At 40.4% G+C, this 7,652-nt stretch overlaps 1 long non-coding RNA gene across 1 annotated transcript in view; it reads right to left on the reverse strand.

The window, feature by feature from the left end:
* Positions 1-1,323: 1,323 nt before the first annotated feature.
* Positions 1,324-7,652, reverse strand: part of LOC106961684 (uncharacterized) — a 34,005-nt gene continuing 27,676 nt past the window's right edge. The window contains exon 3 of the long non-coding RNA XR_001427824.1: positions 1,324-3,598. This is a non-coding gene — a long non-coding RNA (uncharacterized LOC106961684). The remainder of the gene's footprint in view (positions 3,599-7,652) is intronic.

Consider the following 7,652-nt stretch of genomic DNA (forward strand, 5'->3'; position numbering starts at 1 on the left):
CTTTGTAAATGTTCAAACAAGAATATTTCCCCACTTGACAACATAACCAATTAATGAGTTTATTCACCATTTCTACTAATAAATACACAGAAAATTACAATTTGAAATAAATATCGTTCAAGCGAGAGTTAAAGTACAAACGTTAAAGACTCCTTTCTGAAAAAAGACGTTTTTTCGCTTAGTTGCTAAAGCCCTGATCTTATTACAGAACACTAACAGAAGTGTTGTGCACAACATTTGGTTCCACAATGTATGCTAGAGTTTGAAAGTGGCATGTAATTCTGAGGTGTGCTGGTGCTGTTCTGCAGAGCCAACAGGCTGAGAGCGATGAGCTGCAGACGCTCCGCGGTGAGCTGGGGCCTCATCTGTGACTGAGTGGGTGCTAGAACGCCAAGCAGAGAAGCACCAGGTCGCAGTAAAGGTTAACAAAATCAAGGCGGGGAATTTACGATCGTCCGTGCTTCACAAGCGATGTCGCCAGCAGCAAGAGAGGGAGTGTAAAAGACAAGAGTGGATGAGAGGATTATGGGGTGTGTGTGTGTGTGTGTGTGTGAGACTGTGTGCAGAACTCAATGTGTGTTTGTTTGCATTTGCCAGTGAGATTTTCTCCTAGTTTACAAGCAATACATTGTGACAGAATGATTAGGGACCTTTACTGCGACTAAGTGTTCATTTCACACACTGTTGGACTGCGTGCCCTCAGTTAACTGGCTGAACCCGAGACAACGCCGGCTTCAGAGGAGCTTCGGTACGGCGCTGTCTGTCTGTCTCTAAGGGTTGGTTAGTAGTAGTTAACCTTGGTTTTATCTGAGAAACAAACAAATTATGTCTCAACACTAAACCAGACAGTGGATGTCTGTCTGGTTTAGTAAAAATCCCCAAAAACCAAAGTTCTGATCATCTAACCAAGGATGAACTTCAGTTTCACATTTTAATGCACCAGATACTCTTCACCATGCCAGGGTGCTGAATTACATCGACAGTAAATGCTGCCTGGCGACGGAGCCACCAATGATGGGGAATTTCAAATAATTAAAACATGCTAAATGTTAAAGCATTTTGGATGGTTAATGAGCCAACAATGATTTTAAACAAAGTGGAGGGAGGAACTAACATCTAAAGTGACCACAGTCCACCAGTAACTACTTCATGAGATTTATTCAACCCTGGCTCAGTCACAAACACAACAAATGATTTTGTTTATTAGTAAACAAGATCATTGGTTGATTTATTAGACTGATGAAAGTTGTCAGTTATTTAAAGTAATGTCCCATTGGGTGTTTTTGTTCCATTATCAGATTTACACTGGGAGTAAAAGCACAGTTGGGTTTTAGAGTTTGGATTTTAATCAACATTTTACCAAACAAATATTCAAACAGAAACATGTTTTTAAAAAACTAATTTCACAGTTGGTGAAGAGAGGTATGAAAATCAATCTGATCAGTTAGCAATGATAAACTGATAAACTATGTTGGCCTGATAATAGTTAAAATCCTATTACTCCAGACCCCCTATAAAATTGACAATTTTATATTTTATATTCGGTATAATTTATAGCTCAACTATAATTATACCGTAGTATGCATTAATGGAAACCAATGGAAACCATCTTAACACTACCACAGAATCCAACGTCTACGGTCTCCTTGGTACCTTCATGTACCAAAGAGGAATAAAAAAACTTGTACTGGTTGGTGTTGGTCAACCAGAACCAATATTCTGGTTGACTTGTTTATACCACGTATGATGAAAAGAGTTCAGAAAAGGGTTTACAGCAAAAATGATTAAATGCTTTCCGAACCACATTTGTCAGGGTCTTAAAGCCAGACAGTGGCTATTGTACCTGATTGAATGTAGGTTTCCATGCATGTTGTAGAACAGATTCAGGTAGAAGTGTCCATAAGGGCTAAATGATCTATCAAAACATGAAAACCACTGAACCTAGCTGAAACTCAAACTCACTCACTGAAATACCACCAAGGTTTTCTCACAGTACCTTCACACAAGACTGATGTGTTCATAACAAACCATTTAAAAACTTTCATTATTTAACTTGGACCAGCGGATACAGACGGGTGATAATGTTAAAAATACACACATCACCGACACACACACAATGAAGCTCAAACTGTACAGATAAGATGTCTTTCCTGTGTCTTGCAGCCACCTATAAGTGGAATTGAGCCCCTCGATTTTAAGAGACAACGTAGTGATAGGACACTTCATCACGGGGAAAGGTCCTCCCCCACTCCGATAGCTCCAGTTTGTCTGGAAGAAGTTATGCTTTGTGATAGTCTGGCAGAATCATGGATTTGTCTCCTTGAACCAGTTGGAACACATACAGTGTATCAAGTTTTAGCAGCATATGGCTTTAATTTGACCCCCTAAAACCTGCTTTCATTTCTCTTGATGAATGCCAAGGAGTTCAAAAGTTATTATTCTATGCATTATCAGAGAAACAACACAACATAATTTGCAGATTTTCAGCCGAGGGAACCGTTTAGGGTTCATGGGTTTCCTGCTGGCTCCTCACAGGCATCGTTTTGTTGCTCCATGTGTTAACACATTCATCATTCTCACATTTAATAACACAAAGCATTGAATTTCCTTTTTTTTTTTCTACAAAGTTACTCTTAGGCTTGATTCGCAGTGGGCATCCGTCTGCCTGTCCGCGTCACCCACTGTGTGGATGAAGGCTGATCTAATTCAAGCATCGCTCTGTTTCCACTGTGCCGTGGCGATGGGTGGGTGGGGGGAGTCCACAGCTGATGGATCCACTCTGGGCTTGGCACCGTCCGTTTTTTTCCCCGAACGTCGCCCACTGGCTTCTGTTGAAGTTCCATTCAGAGAGCATATTTGCTGGATGACAGCACAGTCTGTGTATCGTTTGGTGAATACGTTGTCGTCAGCAGCTCCTCACACTGGCATAAATCCACGGTCAACAGTTAGTCTCGACTAGGTCAAGTGATTTATACACAGGGGCACGCAGACTTACTTTTGCTCGTCTCTCCACAGACTGCTGCAGAGAGGCATGTTCAAACACACATCTACCTCGCAGCTTCCCAGGGCAAACGATGGAAACCTGTTACTGTATCCTCGAGGGCCGTAATGGGAGTCTTGTTTAAAGTACAGAGGAATCTGGTCTGGAGGTCACTTCTGAGGAAATGCAGAGCCCAAGGGAGTGAGTGCTAGGAGTTTTCCTCTTCATGTAGGAGGAGGAGGTGGTACGCACAGACACTCTTATTCTCACACATGCATGCATTCAGCATGTAGGCAGAAAGCTGCAGGCAGGAGAAGATGAAGTGCAAAGTGGGTTGGTGGTACTTGACCGTAATCTCTGGAATAGAAGTGAGAAGCTGCAGTGTGTCTTCGAGGATCATAGCACAGTTTCAACGTTTTCATCAGAAACAAACTTTACTGCGTTTTATGTGTCACAGCAACAGAAAGTATAGAAGAGGGATGGCATGTGGCTCAGTGTTGGAGAAGGTTCACCCAGATGAGGTTTGCCCCTCAACGCAGCTGCCCTGGGTTCGACTCCCACCTTTGGGTCATGTGCTGCATGTCTTCCAGTCTCTCTGCCCTACTTCCTGTCAGGCTGCTGATGAATAAAGGACGCCAGTCAATCAATCAATCGACACTAGTGCTAGAAAAAGAGTGGAGCAGAATTGTGATAATTCAGTTTTCAACAATGTTTTAAAATTAAAAATCTGAAAAGTGTGTGCTGATTCTGGTTTTAAGGAAGTTTCTGTGGAACATAACTCCAAATTATTTGTAGAAAATCCACCTATTTGAGGATTTTTTCACAGAACATAACTAAAACAGTCAAAAGACAATGTAGCTTGAGAAGCTGAAATACTATTGTACATTTCCAACGCAGCCAAAACAAGCTGCATTCATCATTTTTACCATTTATTATTTTACTTCACAATTGTAGTTTACTTTGTTTTGGTAAATTAAACAAACAAACAACCTGAAAAATGTACAAAATTTAAAGGGTTTGAATACTTTATTAAGGCACTTCATATATAACAGCTATGGTCAATCCCTGGAAGTGCATTATAATATTCCATAGAGGCACATTTCATATGAGTCAATTGCATTCCCAAGGCCAGGCTGGTGTTAAATGCTTCGCCTGCCACAGTTGCATTACACACTGGACAATTTGATGTGACATTTCATCAATAAAAGGGTCAACATCTGCACCATAACTCTCACAGGAGTTTTAGAAACTACAATAACAACAATATATGGACACATTCTGGGCAAAATCTGGATTTGCAGCGTTCCTCAAAGCTGAAAGACAAGCAGCCTGGCAGAACTATTAGAAATCTGTCAAAGTCACATCACTGCAGGGAAAAAGTCTGATCCTATTGATATTGCCTACTGTCTAGACTTTGAAAAATACATCTGACAGCTGCTTGTCTTAGCCATAGCCCCATAGTGTCCCTGTTGTACATCATCAGACTTCAACAATATTGACTTCTGTTGAGGAGATTAGCTGTCAAGCTTTTATTTTGTTAAGGGATCAAGGTCCTTCATGTTCTTACCTAAATATAACTTTACTCCATTGCAGGATTGAAATTGCTGGTGCAGGTGGTATTTCATTTATAAGAGCCCAGAATGCCTTGGCTTGACCACTGGGCTTTGGGGGGATTATGTCGTGAATTTGTGTTTTACAGCAGCTGTTAGTGAGAAATCACCAGGGGTCTAAAAGTGGATATGAATGCCCACAAATTGGGCCCTATGCTCACTTTCAGTTTTTACTTTTCTGAAACTCCCCATTAAGCTGTTCATTTTGAACACTGCCTGCCTATTTGAAGCAACTAGTTACATGTCAAATGTTTGGATAGTGAGGGAATGGAAAAAAGAATGCAACACCAGAAGAGCACAACGGGATAGGGGCTGTATCATACTACACCCAAAATTAAACGTCCTTAGCCCTGTCTCTGAGAGCACCGAGTTAATCGTGTTCATGTCTACATTAATAAGGATCTTCTGCAAGACAACTATGCAACACCTCTTTGGTCACTGGAGATATTGATTTATGAGGGGGACGGGGGCACAATTGATGAACTGTTAATGCCTACTTGGATGCTTGGATTGCTGCTGCCATTAAAATGAGACAAGCAAATGAGACCAGGCTGAAAATGTCACCTGGGTGCACAACCTTTTACGCCCCAGAGCCCTTCTCAGAAGTGTAAACTCTATCTTACACACCTCTGACCACTTCCATCGATGGCTTACGGCAGAATCCTGCCAGCAACACAAACCTCTCAACACTTTGCTGTAAATCAAATAGCTATCTAAAGCAGCGGGACTCGTCGTTACAGAGCTGGACGGCAGCAAGTGGGAAATCCCCAGCACTTGGAGGTCCAACAAGATCCGAGGGGGTCACAAGCCTCCGCTGGAACATGGTGTGCCGTAAGAGAGGAAGCCTATCCCCCCTTCAGCCAGATTAAGCCTTGTTGACAGAGAGTCAATAATTAATTCAATAACATATGTATTTGGAAATTAATAGTGGGTTTAATGTGAAATTATTCAAGTGCTGCAGAGTTTCTGGCTCTGATTACGTCCTAATGTAGGTATTAAAAACACGTAAGCAAATGTTTATTACTGAAAACAGGGATGAAGAACAGGAAGTATTGAGCTAGAAATGCACCAATAATTTATCTGGTGACTGGAACCAGCCCATTTTCACCTTTATTGGCTCTTATTGATGATCGGCCAGTCAGAAAGTGAGAAATCCAACAATTTTCTAATCAGAGAAGGCTCTATATGTGATATGGAAAAAAGCAACACTGGGAGCGAGAGAGAGCCAGACTTTTAACATGATGACAAAATGTAGACAAAAACTGAAGGTTGGAAAAGCCACAAAATGCTAAAATGGTCATCTGGACTTTCCAAAGTCAGTCGTCTAGAGCCGGTACCTCAGATGTTTTAGTTCTTTCCCTGGGTCAATGTACCTGACTAAAATGAGGTGGGTGGATCATTCGAATGAGCTGGCAGGGACACCAGCTCGTCTGGTCACATATGATCTAGCTAAATGGGGGATTTTTAAACTAGAGCGAGCCTGTGTGGTTGACATCAAGCCCTCTGGATGTCAGGCAACTTGTCAAGGGTTTCATATATTTAGTTTTAATCACTAAATATATGTGTAAAACCCTGTTAATTTTATGACATTGATTTCCTTACGTGTGCCAGTTGGAGGACTTTATTACACCAAGTGTCTTCAGTCCCACTGAGGTAAATCTTTCAGACATGAGGCCTGTTGGGCCTTTGCTTTGTTTCTACACATGGAAGCTGCTCTTTCCTCCACCTTCTTCACACACACACACACACACACAGTCAGAGACACAGGTTCCCTCTGGGAAGCCCCTGTGAGTAATGAGACGCGCCTGTGTTCAGCGTCGCATCACTTAGTGTGACATGAACCTGCTTCACTATGTGTGATCGATCTATTTATTGCCCTGTTTATGTAAAGCCAAGCAAAGTCTCCTGACAGAATTTCATCAGGCTGAAATATCAATGGCCATCACTCACTTTTTATTGCTTTTTTCTTGTCCTTTTGCTTCCTCTGACATTTACCCTGTGACGTATGAAGGACAACATATGAGATGTGGAACATCAGGGGTGGATGTCACTCCTCTCCCTTTTAAATTTTATGTTTCCAGAAGACCAGAAGCCTTTTACAGGAACTCTGACAGTTACAAGGTAAAGTAAAACACCAAACTGCAACAGAATGCCAGGATTTTCATATTATTGTTCATATTGCGATGGTGCTGCATGTTCAGGACCTAACCTGCTATAAACTTCTCCAGAACCTTCTCCCTGACCTGCTGCTGGGTTCCTCTGTTTCCATGATCCTGATATTCTCTGAAGAAATCCTTTAGAGAACTGAAATTATGCTGAATTCATACATGATTAGCATGTTTGAGTGAGATCACATCTCAGGTCTATAAAGAGGAAGAAGAAAACTTACTATTTTGAAATACCTAATTATAAAATATAAGTTATATTGGTAACAGTAATAATACACAAAAAAATGTTGTACTTACACTTCCTGATCCAATAGTTCATTATTTTAGATATATCGATAACACTTTATTTGAAGGGGGTGAATAAGACTGACATGACACTGTCATAAACATGATATAACACCTGCCATGAACATGAATAAGCCTTCATGAATATTTATGACTGTTGTCATAAAGAGTCATTCAGTAAATTATGACACTTTTAATACAAAGTTGACATTATTCAAAATGTCTTTGTTATGACAACTTGACATTAACCAAAAAATCATTACTGGTATAAATTTGTTATAAAAGAATTACTGATTACACTTTAAAAATGAGGTAACTTTATGTTATTAAAGGTAAAGTTTAAACAGTAATGATTTCCTGGTTAATGTCAAGTTGTCATAACAAAGACATTTTGAATAATGTCAACTTTGTATTAAAAGTGTCATAATTTACCGAATGACGCTTTATGACAACAGTCATAAATATTCATGAAGACTTATTCATGTTCATGACAAGTGTTATGTCATGTTTATGACAGTGTCATGACAGTCTTATTCAACCCCCTTCAAATAAAGTGTTACCCAATTTGGTTTTGGTTTTGCAAGTCAGGCTTAAATGTGGCTTGTAAAA

The sequence above is a fragment of the Poecilia latipinna genome, unplaced genomic scaffold, assembly GCF_001443285.1.
Source record: "Poecilia latipinna isolate Pla-1442-1.1 unplaced genomic scaffold, P_latipinna-1.0 Scaffold1323, whole genome shotgun sequence".
Lineage (NCBI taxonomy): Eukaryota > Metazoa > Chordata > Actinopteri > Cyprinodontiformes > Poeciliidae > Poecilia > Poecilia latipinna.